Raw genomic sequence first — 14,587 nt, 5'->3', positions numbered from 1 at the left:
ACCCCCTAGATACGGTTGAGGGCACACCATCAGGCCGAAGGGGCCTTATCCGTAGGTCTGGAGAAACCCAACATCTGCTTTCCAGACCACGGTCGCTTAGAGCCACCCTGGGAAGCCTTGAAGGACTTTGATCCTTTATCACTGAGGGACAAAAAAACTTCTTGTGTGCTGAAAAGGAGGGACCTCGTCTATGACAAGGGTCCGTACCCTTGTTAGCCTGTGGGAGAAAAGTACTCTTACCCCCTGTAAGACCTTTGATAATGTCATCAAGGGAAGCCTCAAACAGGTGATCCCCCTGAAAAGGAAGATCAGTCAAAGCCTTCTTAGTAGTCAGATCCCCAGACCAGCATTTTAGCCAAAGTATATGCCGGAAGACCACTGCCGAAACAGACAGTCGGGCCAATAGTGAAGCCACATCCAGCGAGGCATCCCAAACAAAGTGCAGCCCCTGAATCAACTGGTCCACCAGCTCTGCAAAGGCTGAGGGAAGTTTTACCCCCTCCAGGTCACTGCGTAGTAACTTAGCCCATTCAGTCAAAGTTTGTGACACAAGGGTAATAGTAAACACCGGTCTGAGCGCAGAGCCCCGCCAGGGAGTACATATTGCGGGCCACAGACTCCGCATTTCTATCCGCCGGATCTTTAAAGGAAGGGGAATCGTCCACTAGGATCATGGTAGCTCTATTCAGTCTGGTGACTGGAGGGTCCACTGTAGGTGGTACAGTCCACTTTTTAATAAGGGACTCCTCAAAGGGGTAGCGCCCGGCAATCTGCTTAGGCACGCCAGGGGGGCGCTTCAGGCGGTCCCACTCATTTTTGACCACGTTGTCAAAATATGTGGGAAGGGGGAAAACCTTAGGCACTCTGGATGGCTTGTGAGTGCCAAACGTAACCTGCGCCTCAGTCGCAGCTGCGTCCTCCATTTTTATGGTCTCACGCACAGATACAACCAGTGCATCCACCAGCGCCTTTTCTTGCGCGGTGGCGAAGAGAAAGCTGTCATCCTCATCAGAGGAGACAGGGCGCGAGGAGGTAGACCCCGGCAGGGAGACCCGTGTCTGCGATGGCTCAATCAGATTCAGAATCTGACACATCAGACGAGGCAGGGGTAAGTTGGGGGGTGTTTTTTTGGAAACTCGCTCTTTACAGGCCACTTCCACATAGGACAAAAAAGATACCAGGACCGCCGACAGTGCATCTATGGATAGCTGGGATTCGGAGGGCCCTGCGGCCTCCTTGAGGGGGTCAGATGGGAAAGAATGTTCCGCAGGGTCCATGTTGCACCAGGGGAACCCCACAGCAAAAAGTCTAAATAAAAAATGTTTATTTTTTTTTTTCTAAACAATCCACCGCGTTATATCGCCCCCAAGAGGTCAGGCAGAACGCACAGGGAACTCAGCAGAGAGTGAGGGAGAGAGAGACCCCCCCAGGACTCACCACTCGCACCAAAGATGCACCAGGAAGGGCCAGAACATCTGCACAGCACGTGTAGGAGGACAGGTGAGGGGGGGGGGAGCGAGGACAGGTGAGGGGGGGGGAGCGAGGACAGGTGAGGGGGGGGGGAGCGAGGACAGGTGAGGGGGGGGGAGCGAGGACAGGTGAGGGGGGGGAGCGAGGACAGGTGAGGGGGGGGGGGGAGCGAGGACAGGTGAGGGGGGGGGGGAGCGAGGACAGGTGAGGGGGGGGGGGGAGCGAGGACAGGTGAGGGGGGGGGAGCGAGGACAGGTGAGGGGGGGGAGCGAGGACAGGTGAGGGGGGGGGAGCGAGGACAGGTGAGGGGGGGGAGCGAGGACAGGTGAGGGGGGGGGGGAGCGAGGACAGGTGAGGGGGGGGGGGAGCGAGGACAGGTGAGGGGGGGGGGAGCGAGGACAGGTGAGGGGGGGGGAGCGAGGACAGGTGAGGGGGGGGGAGCGAGGACAGGTGAGGGGGGGGGGAGCGAGGACAGGTGAGGGGGGGAGCGAGGACAGGTGAGGGGGGGGAGCGAGGACAGGTGAGGGGGGGGAGCGAGGACAGGTGAGGGGGGGGGAGCGAGGGGGGGAGTGGGGAGACAGGTGAGGGGGGGGGGGGAAGTGGGGAGACAGGTGAAGGGGGGGGGGGGAGTGGGGACAGGTGAGGGGGGGGGGAGTGGGGACAGGTGAGGGGGGGGGGGAGTGGGGACAGGTGAGGGGGGGGGGAGTGGGGACAGGTGAGGGGGGGAGTGAGGACAGGTGAGGGGGGGAGTGGGGACAGGTGAGGGGGGGGGGGAGTGGGGACAGGTGAGGGGGGGGAGTGGGGACAGTTGAGGGGGGGGAGTGGGGACAGTTGAGGGGGGGGAGTGGGGACAGTTGAGGGGGGGAGTGGGGACAGGTGAGGGGGGGGAGTGGGGACAGGTGAGGGGGGGGAGTGGGGACAGGTGAGGGGGGGGAGTGGGGACAGGTGAGGGGGGGGGGGAGTGGGGACAGGTGAGGGGGGGGGGAGTGGGGACAGGTGAGGGGGGGGAGTGGGGACAGGTGAGGGGGGGGAGTGGGGACAGGTGAGGGGGGGGGGTGGGGACAGGTGAGGGGGGGGGGGTGGGGACAGGTGAGGGGGGGGGAGTGGGGACAGGTGAGGGGGGGGGGGAGTGGGGACAGGTGAGGGGGGGGGGAGTGGGGACAGGTGAGGGGGGGGAGTGGGGACAGGTGAGGGGGGGGGGAGTGGGGACAGGTGAGGGGGGGGAGTGGGGACAGGTGAGGGGGGGGGAGTGGGGACAGGTGAGGGGGGGGGAGTGGGGACAGGTGAGGGGGGGGGAGTGGGGACAGGTGAGGGGGGGGGAGTGGGGACAGGTGAGGGGGGGGGAGTGGGGACAGGTGAGGGGGGGGGAGTGGGGACAGTTGAGGGGGGGGGAGTGGGGACAGTTGAGGGGGGGGGAGTGGGGACAGGTGAGGGGGGGGAGTGGGGACAGGTGAGGGGGGGGAGTGGGGACAGGTGAGGGGGGGGGGAGCGAGGGGGGGAGTGGGGACAGGTGAGGGGGGGGGGAGCGAGGGGGGGAGTGGGGAGACAGGTGAGGGGGGGGGGGGGAAGTGGGGAGACAGGTGAAGGGGGGGGGGAGTGGGGACAGGTGAGGGGGGGGGGGGAGTGGGGACAGGTGAGGGGGGGGAGTGGGGGAGTGGGGACAGGTGAGGGGGGGGAGTGGGGACAGGTGAGGGGGGGGGGAGTGGGGACAGGTGAGGGGGGGGAGTGAGGACAGGTGAGGGGGGGAGTGGGGACAGGTGAGGGGGGGGAGTGGGGACAGGTGAGGGGGGGGAGTGGGGACAGTTGAGGGGGGGAGTGGGGACAGGTGAGGGGGGGGAGTGGGGACAGGTGAGGGGGGGGAGTGGGGACAGGTGAGGGGGGGGAGTGGGGACAGGTGAGGGGGGGGAGTGGGGACAGGTGAGGGGGGGGAGTGGGGACAGGTGAGGGGGGGGGGGAGTGGGGACAGGTGAGGGGGGGGGGGAGTGGGGACAGGTGAGGGGGGGGAGTGGGGACAGGTGAGGGGGGGGAGTGGGGACAGGTGAGGGGGGGGAGTGGGGACAGGTGAGGGGGGGGAGTGGGGACAGGTGAGGGGGGGGGGGTGGGGACAGGTGAGGGGGGGGGGTGGGGACAGGTGAGGGGGGGGGGTGGGGACAGGTGAGGGGGGGGGAGTGGGGACAGGTGAGGGGGGGGGGTGGGGACAGGTGAGGGGGGGGAGTGGGGACAGGTGAGGGGGGGGGGAGTGGGGACAGGTGAGGGGGGGGGAGTGGGGACAGGTGAGGGGGGGGGGGAGTGGGGACAGGTGAGGGGGGGGGGAGTGGGGACAGGTGAGGGGGGGGGGGAGTGGGGACAGGTGAGGGGGGGGGAGTGGGGACAGGTGAGGGGGGGGGAGTGGGGACAGGTGAGGGGGGGGAGTGGGGACAGGTGAGGGGGGGGGAGTGGGGACAGGTGAGGGGGGGGGAGTGGGGACAGGTGAGGGGGGGGGAGTGGGGACAGTTGAGGGGGGGGGGAGTGGGGACAGGTGAGGGGGGGGAGTGGGGACAGGTGAGGGGGGGGAGTGGGGACAGGTGAGGGGGGGGGAGTGGGAACAGGTGAGGGGGGGGAGTGGGGACAGGTGAGGGGGGGGAGTGGGGACAGGTGAGGGGGGGGAGTGGGGGACAGGTGAGGGGGGGGGGAGTGGGGACAGGTGAGGGGGGGGGGGAGTGGGGACAGGTGAGGGGGGGGGGGGAGTGGGGACAGGTGAGGGGGGGGGAGTGGGGACAGGTGAGGGGGGGGAGTGGGGACAGGTGAGGGGGGGGAGTGGGGACAGGTGAGGGGGGGGAGTGGGGACAGGTGAGGAGTGGGGACAGGTGAGGAGGGGGGGAGTGGGGACAGGTGAGGAGGGGGGGAGTGGGGACAGGTGAGGAGGGGGGAGTGGGGACAGGTGAGGAGGGGGTGGGGACAGTTGAGGGGGAGTGGGGACAGGTGAGGCGGGGGGGGGGGGGGAGTGGGGACAGGTGAGGGGAGTGACAGGACAGAGGGGAACCTGGGAAAATGAGGGTCTGACCGTCCCAAGGAGGGGCCCGCGTCCACCCCAAAACCCGCCAGGGGGAGAGGGTGGAACATTTACTTACCATACCTGGAACAGGCAGGCGCCATCTCCTGACAGAATGCCTCTCCGCTGAAGTGGGGGCTGTCGGCCAATAGGAACGATGCAGCTCGAGCCTAGACCCAGTGTTATGCGACCTGGCGATACGTTTAACTCGTAAGTCCAGTCCCCCTCCAGTAGGACTATGACGCGGCCGACCTAGCGCAGAGCTGGGGTCTGCGTGTCCGCTGGGGTGACCACTGGATCTATATATCCAGCCCGTCGCCCAGATCCGGCATAGTTGCTTGTAGATTCCACAGAAAAAAAAAATCCAGTGAAAAAACTAGCTTAAAAAACCCATCTAGAAAAAAACTTTTGCCAGGACCAGAGATGCCAGCAAGGAACGAGGTCCTCACTCCTAACTAGGCAGATTAAAACTGACATCCTATAGCAGGGAGAGGGTATACCCCCTGAGACTGCCCATAAGTGCAGCCAGAACTTTTTTTCTGCCCAGTGTCCTACTCCTGTAGGGGACAGTATAACCCTACTGTTATGAAGAACAGAGACTGCGTCCGTCAATGAACGATAGGAATTAAACATACATTGCTTAAGTTGAAAGAGAATCTCTGAATGATTAAATCAAGGATCCCAGCTTGCGTGGTTTTTCAAATTATACTTTAATTTTATAAACAAAGTGCATCTCTCTAGTATATTTTTAGAAAGACATCAGGGGTCTATTAGACCCCAAAGTCACCTATGCACTCAAGGAAATACTGGGTCCCTTAACTTCTACTAAAGAGCCAGCAGCCAGCATAAAAAATGTAAACAAGCACTCCTCTGCTTTAGCGGCTGGAGGTTTGATTACATGTCAGTGCAGCCACTGTTAACCACTTCAGCCTAGAGCTGCACGATTCTGGCCAAAATGAGAATCACGATTTTTTAGCTTGGAATAAAGATCACGATTCTCTCACGATTCTCTGTGTAACAAAAAAAAATTGGGATAACTTTACTGTTACGTTTTTTTTTTTTTTTATTCATTAAAGTCTATTAATTGCGTTTGAAAGACTGCTGCGCAAATACAGTGTGACATAAAATATTATAACAATCACCATTTTATTCTGTAGGGTCTCTGCTAAAAAAATATATAAAATGTTTGGGGGTTCTAAGTACTTTTCTAGCAAAAAAAAAACTGATTTTAACTTGCAAGCAACAAGTGTCAGAGAAAGGTCTAGTCTTTAAGAGGTTAAACTTCCTTTCTCCCTGGCAGAGGGAAGGAAAAGATACAATGTAATCATTTTGTTTATTACATTGTATCTTTTTAATGCTGATAGGCGTTTGCCGGGAGACTTTTTTTAATGCTGATAGGCGTTTGCCGGGAGACTTTTTTTTTTTTTCCACAGCTGTTCTCTCTGCTATGCAAAGAATCGAGCAAATGTCAGGTTTAGATCGTCAGGGGGGGTGAATCGAGATCGCGATTTTCATACGATTAATCGTGCAGCTCTACTTCAGCCCCAGAAGATTTATCCCCCTTCATGACCAGCCCATTTCTTGCAATACAGCTCTGCGTTTCTTTAACTGACAATTGCACGGTCGTGCAACTCTGTGCCCAAATAAAATGTTCTTTTTTTCCCACAAATACAGCTCTCTTTTGGTTGTATTTGATTCCCTCTGTGGGTTTTTTTTTGCACTAGAAACAAAAAAAAAAAATCCAACAATTTTACAATCCAACAAAAAATACAATATTAATTTTGTTTAGGCTATAAAACATACCCAATAAAATTTTTTTTTTTTTTTTTTTTAAAAATCAAAAATTTCTTCATCAATTTAGGCCAATATGTATTCTGCTACATCTTTTTGGTAAGAAAAATCCCAATAAGTGTATATTGATTGGTTTGCGCAAACATAGCGTCTACAAATTATGGGATATATTTATTGAATTTGTATTTATTTTTACTAGTAATGGCGGCGAACAGGAATTTTTAGCGGGACTGCAACATTGCCGCTGACAAATCGGACACCAAGTGAATGACACTTTTTGGGAACCAGTGACACTAATACAATGATCAGTGCTAAAAAATAAAAAAGCAGTCACTGTACTATTGACACTGGCAGGAAAGGGGTTATCAGGGAAAATCAAAGGGTTAAATGTGTTCCCTGTGAGTGCTAACTGTGTGGGGGTTGCTTTGACTGGGGGAAAACAGAGATCCGTGTTCCCACTTAGGAGGAACACAAGATCTCCAGATTCTCCTCTCACAGACCACCATTCTGGCTCTCCTGAGAATGATCAGCGTGTTTCGGCGGACATCATGTCCGCCAGACCAGCTGATTGGTTCCTGCTCTATCAAGTCAAAGAGGGAGCGGGTTGCCTCTGGCGGCGAGCCTGCGCGCCCTAGACCCAGTGCACAAAATCACGTACAGAATTTCGCTCAGGAGGGCTGCCCTGCCGCAGTATATCTGCGTGGGGCGGTCCATAATAGGTTAAGCTGGTGTCAGAGAAAGGGACACTGGAACGAGAGTTTAACTGAGGCTGCCATTATTGTATTCTTCTTTGAGAGTGCTAGTTCTCTGGCTGCCAGTCTGACAATTTGACTTTATGCGCTTTGAGTCGCTTACTCAGAAAAAAGTATAGATATACATAGATCTTAAAAACAGCATGCCTTTTCTGGGTCTGTGACCAATATACTTAGGCCAGAAGTCTAATACTTACAGAAGGCCTGCAATGGCAGCCCCCACATTTCTCACTTTTAACCACTTAAGCCCCGGAGGATTTGGCTGCTAAACGACCAGAGGGTATTTTGCGATTCGGCACTGCGTGACTTTAACGGACAATTGCGCGGTCGTGCGACGCTGTACCTAAACGAATTTGGCGTCCTTTTTTTCCCACAAACAGAGCTTTCTTTTGGCGGTATTTGATCACTTGTGCGATTTTTTGATCACGCGCTATAAACAAAAAAAGAGCGTAAATTTTGCAAAAATAGCAATATTTTTCCCTTTTTTTTATATGAAATTCCCCCCAAAAAAAATGTAAAAATCAAAATTTTTTAATATTTTCGGCCAATTTGTTTTATGCTACCTATGTTTGGTAAAAAAAATCGCAAAAAGCGTATTTTGATTGGTTTGCGCAAAAGTTATTGCGTTTACTAACAAAGGGAAAGATTTTTGTCATTTTTGTTGTTTTTTTTTTTTAACGCGTAATGGCGGCGATCTGCGATTTTTTTTGCGGTACTGCGACATTGCGGCGGAAAGATCGGACCCTTGACTGACATTTTTGGGGTTACCAGTGACATTTCTACAGTAATCAGTGCTATACATATGCACTGTTACTGTAAAAATACACTGGTAGTGAAGGGGTTAACTTTATTTGAGAGGGAGGGGCTGTGTGTGTCCCTAGGGGCGTGATTCTAACTGTGATTGGCTGTGGCTTCAACTGTATGCAGAGTGATCAATGGATCTACATAGTAGATCCATGTGATCAGCTCTCATACAGAGAGGAGAATGACAGGCAGCTTGTTTACACAAGCTGCCTGACTTTCTCCCTCTCCCCCGCCGATCGCAGAGTGGCCGGCGGCGATCGGGTCCGCCGGTCACACGCGCGGGGGGGTCCGTGACCACGCGGGAGCAGGAGCGCGCCTCCGGCGGCGCGCGCTCGCTCCCTAAACCCTCACAGGCGAGCGACGTAGACCTACGTCACTTTGCCTGTGAGGGGCTGACCGCCGCCGTAGATAGTCGTGCGGCGGTCGGCAAGTGGTTAAGAGTAACTCTACTTTTGTTGACGAAAACATTCCCCAATGGGTGAATAATATACATTGCACTTCACTGTTTGTCTGTGTCCATGTGGAAAGTGAATCTAGTGGAAGTGGTTTCATAATTATCAATCAGCTGCTGCACCTGCAGGGTTCAAATGAGGAAAATTGCAGGGTCTGCATCCCTTTAGACAGGATTTCCTATTGGGAGTATCTCACCAAAAATGAAATTTTTGCTGCAGGGAATACCTGTAATCTGACTTGTATCTTAGTGCAGACTTCAGGGAAAATCAGAGAACCAATCACACAAGCAGGAAATTATGTTTCTGGGGGGTGGTCAGTACACATTCTACAGAAAATTACAGCGCTGCAGATTAAAAAGGAAAGGTAATTTTTAATAACATTCAGTTACAATATCACTTGTGCCACAATCGTATATATTTTTTTTTTATTTGCCATTTCCCCCCCCATGAAATAGGAGTTATCCTTTAGTTTACATACAGAGGGACCTGACACTGCTATGCATAGTTGTTGTCAAAGGGAAAGTGGCTATGGGTTGAAACAATTTGTTTTCATTAGCGTAAAACTGAATTTTTGTAAAATCTTACCGTAAAATTCCTTTCTCTGAGTCCTCTGACAGTCGCTGCCCACTCATTCAGTCTTCACCAATGGGTATTGACCTCTTATCCATAGGAACAAGCGAAGCATAAGACTTGTTAAAAACAAAGTGATTTACATAGACACACCTATGGGGGGCTGTCCCACTGGTCCAATACCCCCCTGCTATCAGCCATCCCAACTCAGTTTGGTAGCAAGCAGGTAAAGTCCAAAGAACCCCAATAGAGGGGCGGGGGCGACGACTGTCAGAGGACTCAGAGAAAGGAATTTTACGGTAAGATTTTACAAAAATTCAGTTTTCTCTTACGTCCTCTGACAGTCTCCGCCCACTCATTCAGTCTTCACCAATGGGATGTCCCAAAGCAGTGTAGACATGAGGGGTGGGAAACGCAACCGGCAGAAAGGCAACGCAGTACCCACCGCAGAGAAAGGAACCTTAACGTAAGCAGAAAGGTATCCTCTGGGCAACAGAAAAGCTCAACTGGAGCAATAACCCAGGAAAGCAAATAAACAAGGGGGAAAACAACCCCAACAGCCAGGGCCCTGCAAAACTAGTGTCCCCTTAAGGCACTGCCGCACACAGAACTTTGCGGCCAAAGGAGGCATCTGCCGATGCCAGAACATCAAGTTTGTAGAACTTTGAAAAGGTGTGCACAGACGACCAAGTCGCAGCCTTGAACACCTGGACCACCGAGGCCTGATGTCGGAAGGCCCATGACGCACTCACCGCTCTGGTAGAGTGCGCCTTGACAGGGAAGAGCGGTACCCGTTGCTTAATTGAATAGGCCTGCACAATCGTCTGTCTGATACATTTTGAAATGGTCGCCGCAGTCGCAGCCATACCCTTCCGAGGTCCCTCAGGAAGGACAAAAAGAGAATCCGACTTCCGAAAGGATTCAGTGGACAGGGGAACCCTGATCGCCCGGACAACTTCCAAGGAATGTAAGGCAAACTCCTTAGAATGTTTAGGATTCGCACAAAGCGAAGGCAAAACAATGTCCTCATTAAGGTGAAAATCAGAAACCACCTTTGGAAGGAAGAACTGGTTGGGTCGCAAGACCACCTTATCCCTATGAACCACCAGGTAAGGGGAGCGGCAAGACAAAGCCGCCAACTCCGACACTCTGCGTGCAGAAGTGATCGCTACCAGAAAAGCAACCTTTTTCGACAGCAAAGAGATCTTAAGGATGTTTTCAAAGGGAGAACGTTGCAAGACGGACAGAACCAAGTTCAAGTCCCAAGGAGGTAGGGGCGTCCTCCGAGGAGGGGCCAAGTTATGCACACCTTGCATAAAGGTGCGAATCAAAGAGTTGGACGCCAATGGGCGCTGGAAAAGGACGGCCAGTGCTGACAACTGGCCCTTAATCGTGGACAACGCCAGGCGCTGCTCCACACCAGTTTGTAGGAAGGCTAACACCCTCGCCACCATAGGAATGAGGAGGGAAGCCTCTGGACTCACACCAGGCAAAATAAGCCTTCCAGGTACGGTAATCGATCTTACCGGACGAGGCTTTTCTAGCCTTGAGCAAGGTAGGAATGACCTCAGAAGAGAGACCCCTGTCATTCAGGACCTGGCTTTCAACAGCCATGCCGTTAAAGCCAGCGACTGTAAAGCAGGATGGAAGCTCGGTCCCTGAGACAGTAGATCGTCTCGTAACAGTAGCCGCAACGGAGGCTCGACGGCCAGTTGAATGATGTCCGCGTACCAGGACCGGCGTGGCCAGTCCGGGTCCACCAGAATCACCAACTTCGGTTCCCAGAACAACCAGCGCAGGAACCGGGACAACAACTGGATCGGGGGAAAGGCATACATCAGACGATACCGGTGCCAAGGCACCACCAGCGCATCCGAGGCATCTGCCAGAGGATCGCGCGTTCTTGCCACAAACCTTCCCACCTTGTTGTTTAGCCGGGACGCGAACAGATCCACATCCGGGGATCCCCACTTCGCACACAGCATCTGAAAAACCTCCATGTGCAGGGACCATTCCCCCTGGTCCAGGGTCTGGCGGCTCAGATAATTGGCCTGCCAGTTCTCCACACCCGGAATGTGAACTGCCGAAATCACCGGGACGTGAGTCTCGGCCCAAGACAGAATGCTGGTCACTTCCTGAGCAGCCCGGGCACTCCTAGTGCCCTCTTAGTGATTGATGTAAGCCACCACAGTGGCATTGTCCGTCTGCACCCGTACAGGGCGGCCCTGAAGACGATCCGACCAATGGAGCAGGCACAGCCTGATCGCTCTCAATTCCAAGATATTTATCGGTAGGGAGGATTCCTCCACCGACCAAGTGCCCTGGGCAGACAGGTTGCCCAGGGCGCCACCCCAGCCCGACAGGCTGGCATCCGTGGTAATCACCGTCCACAGCAACGGCCGGAAGGATTTCCCCTCCGCTACAGCCGGGGACCAAAGCCACCACAGAAGATCCACTCTGGTTTGGTGACTCAGAGACACCCTCAGGTCCAAGGACTGAGGGAGCCTGTCCCACCTGGCCAGTATCTCCTCTTGAAGAGACCGCGTGTGAAACTGTTCAAACAGTATCGCCTCGAAGGCTGACACCATCAATCCCAGGGACTGCATACCGGTCCTGAGCGACTAGGACTCGTTGTCCCTGAGGGACCTGACCTTGCTCTGCAGGGTCCGGAGCTTGTCCTCCGGCAGAAACACCTTGGCTTGGGCGGAGTCCAAGACCATTACCAAATATGGGAGACGAACCGAAGTAGACAAAGTCGACTTCTGAACGTTGATGGTCCATCCGAACTCCTGGAGCGTCTGAACCGTAGTGGACAGATCGCGCAGCAGGCTCTGACTGGCACTCGATCTTAACAGGAGATCGTCCAGATAACCCAAGACCGCAATGCCCTGTGCCCGTAATAGGCCCAGAACAGGAGCCAGCACTTTTGTAAACACCCGTGGAGCCGAAGCGCGACCGAAAGGTAACGCCAAAAACTGATAGTGTTCCTCCGCGATAGCGAATCGGAGGTACCTCTGATGACCCTCGAATATGGGGATGTGTAAATACGCATTCTTTAGGTCAATAGAAGCCAGGAAATCTCCCGGACTCAGGGAGGCCACCACTGAGCGGAGCGATTCCATGCGGAATTTTGGAATGCGCACTAAGCGGTTCAAAGCTTTTAAGTCCAGAATCGGACGCACCTTGCCCTCCTTTCTGGGCACAGTGAACAGATTCGAGTAAAACCCCCGAAATCTGTCCCGATGTGGCACCGGGACGATTACCCCCAGGGCGAGTAGATCCTGAACCGCCCGATGAAGATCTTGCCGCCGATCTGGGGTCAAATGAAGATTTGAAGGAAAGAATCTGTCCGCTGGTCGCGAAAGGAATTCGATCTTGTAACCTGATCGAATAATTTCCTGAACCCACTTGTCCGGAATCCGGAGCAGCCAAGGTTGGAGGAAACTGCGCAGACGTCTCCCCACCCCTGAAACGGGTGAGGGCGCCCCTTCAGGCAGTGGCGGACTGTGCCGCCGCACCAGCCTGGGCGGCTTTGGGCTTGCCCGCCCAGGACTTTCTCTGGCCACCCTGGCCCTTGAAAGGTTTACCCTTGTCCTGCGCCTTGAAGGCACGAAAGGACCCCTGATTTGTTTAAAAGGAGGGGCCCCGCTTACCGCGGAAAGACTTACCCCTAGGATTCTGGGGCAACAGAGTGCTCTTGCCCCCAGTGACACCTTTAACCAATTCATCCAGGGATTCTCCAAAAAAAAAAAAAAAAAAGAGACCCAGCATACGGGATGTCAGACACCGTCTTCCTGGAAGTCTGGTCAGCCGACCAGCTTTTTAACCATATCAAGCGGCGATTAAGTACTGCGACACTAGATAAGCGTGCAGCTAATGAGGCCTCATTTAAGGCCGCATCGCACAAATACATGACCCCTTGATAAATCTGGTCCACCATGCCCAAGCTAGTGGGGGGGCAGAATCAGCCACGAGGGTGCGTCTGAGCCCCTTGGATCAATCCGCCACGGCTTGAGCCACCATGACAGAGGCGAAAATAGGTTTCAGCATGGAACCCGCTACCATGTAGGAATGTCGGGCAAGAGATTCCAGCCTCCTATCCTATCTTTAAACACCGGAGAATCCTCTGTGGGTACCAGAGTGGCCCTGTTCAATCTGGCCACAGTGTGATCCACTTTAGGAGCCATAGACCAGCGCAAATCCGTAGGAGACGCAAAGGGGTAGAGGAGTTGAAACTTCTTAGGCACCACAAAAGTGCGCTTCAAGTTGCGCCATTGTTCATTCACAGTTTCGTGGAACTCAGTGGGGCAAGGAAATACCAGCGCCACCTTAGGGGATCTGTGGGTACCAAAAGAGGACCGTTTTCCCGGAGGATTGGGCTCATCCTCTAAATGTAGTTTCCTTAACGGCAATGATCAGCGCATCCATAGCTCTGCGGTCCTCGGCCGTCCCAGGGGGGGAATCATCCACCCCTGCATCCTCCGCCTCCCCCTCAGACTAAGAGCGAGACCCTTTAAGGGGCACACTATCTATGGCAACCATGTCAGATTCAGATTTAAAAGAAAGAGAGAGCCTTGGCCTAGCATCCCGTTCAGTCATCAAAAGATCCACTTTGGACGCTAAAGTCGCAAGTGCGGCAATCAAAGCAGAAGATTCAGAGGAACCTGAATCCTCCACCAAAGCTGGGGGAAATTTGCTGTCCTGGGACTCCATAATAAAAAAACTTTTTTTTTTTTTTTCTCTCAAAGTACTGGCCCTTTAAGCGCACCGCGATCCCCCGCAGTACACCGCTATGAAGGATTCTGCAAGCAGACCCCCAAACAGGAATAAGCTGAAAAAAAAACAGCAAAGAAAGACCCCACAAGTGTTACCACACGCCTGCCGATCTCCTCTGTACAGAAAGGGGAAGTGATGTCACCACAGGAGGCTGAACTAGGACTTCAGACTAAGGAAACATGGTTGCCCATAGAAAGCAATGGGAGGCTCCGGGAAAATGGCCGCCGACATGTGCTCAGGAGAACACATTGCCACACACAAGATGGCGCCGCAAGGCGCCAAAATAAACTACATACATCGCTGCAGAAGCGCCCACAGTGAAGCCAGCATGCTACCCACACCTAAAATGGTGGACCGGCGGTTTTTAACCCCGCAGCGGTCGCCGCACATGTCTGCACCTCCACACACACCATAAAGTGTCACATAGGAGAGGGACCCCCACAACCCACATAGCGAACTAGCTGAGTGAAAGTCCCCGCAGGGATCGGGAGAAAGGGAGCCCCAAAAACGCACAGACATTAGGGGATACCACAGACACACAGGACTGCCAGCCCCAGACAGAATGTACTTACCGTACCCGATGGCGTGGGTGCCTCACATCGACGGGAAACCTCCCACCCCAGATGGCGGGGGTGCCGCCAGCCAAAAACGCAGAACGCTAGCAACGCACGGAAACCGTGGGAGAGACGTCCAGGCGAGGTGGCCACCTCGCGGGCTTTCATCCCTGAGGACAGGGATGGGTCGTTTGCGAGGCCAGGGCGTACGCATAGCCTGCTAAACGCTCGATGGTGGGCTGGGATTCAAGGACGAATCCAGGACGACCAGTGCGACTCCCAGCTCCGCGACGCCGTCATCATCTTGAAGAACTGACTAACTAAACGCTGATAAATAAACAGCTAGTAATGCAAAGAAAAAAAACACATTTGCAGAAATAAAATCAT

At 54.5% G+C, this 14,587-nt stretch overlaps 1 protein-coding gene across 1 annotated transcript in view; it reads right to left on the bottom strand.

Annotated features, from left to right (window-relative positions):
- Positions 1 to 14,587, bottom strand: part of LOC309568159 (cyclin-dependent kinase 11B-like) — a 119,603-nt gene that overhangs the window by 23,242 nt on the left and 81,774 nt on the right. The window lies entirely within an intron of this gene.

Source organism: Pelophylax lessonae (genome assembly GCF_965119305.1).
Source record: "Pelophylax lessonae genome assembly, chromosome: 12".
In the NCBI taxonomy this organism is placed as follows: domain Eukaryota; kingdom Metazoa; phylum Chordata; class Amphibia; order Anura; family Ranidae; genus Pelophylax; species Pelophylax lessonae.
The sequence above is the reverse complement of the archived record's forward strand: the minus strand, read 5'-3'. Positions and strand labels throughout refer to the sequence as shown.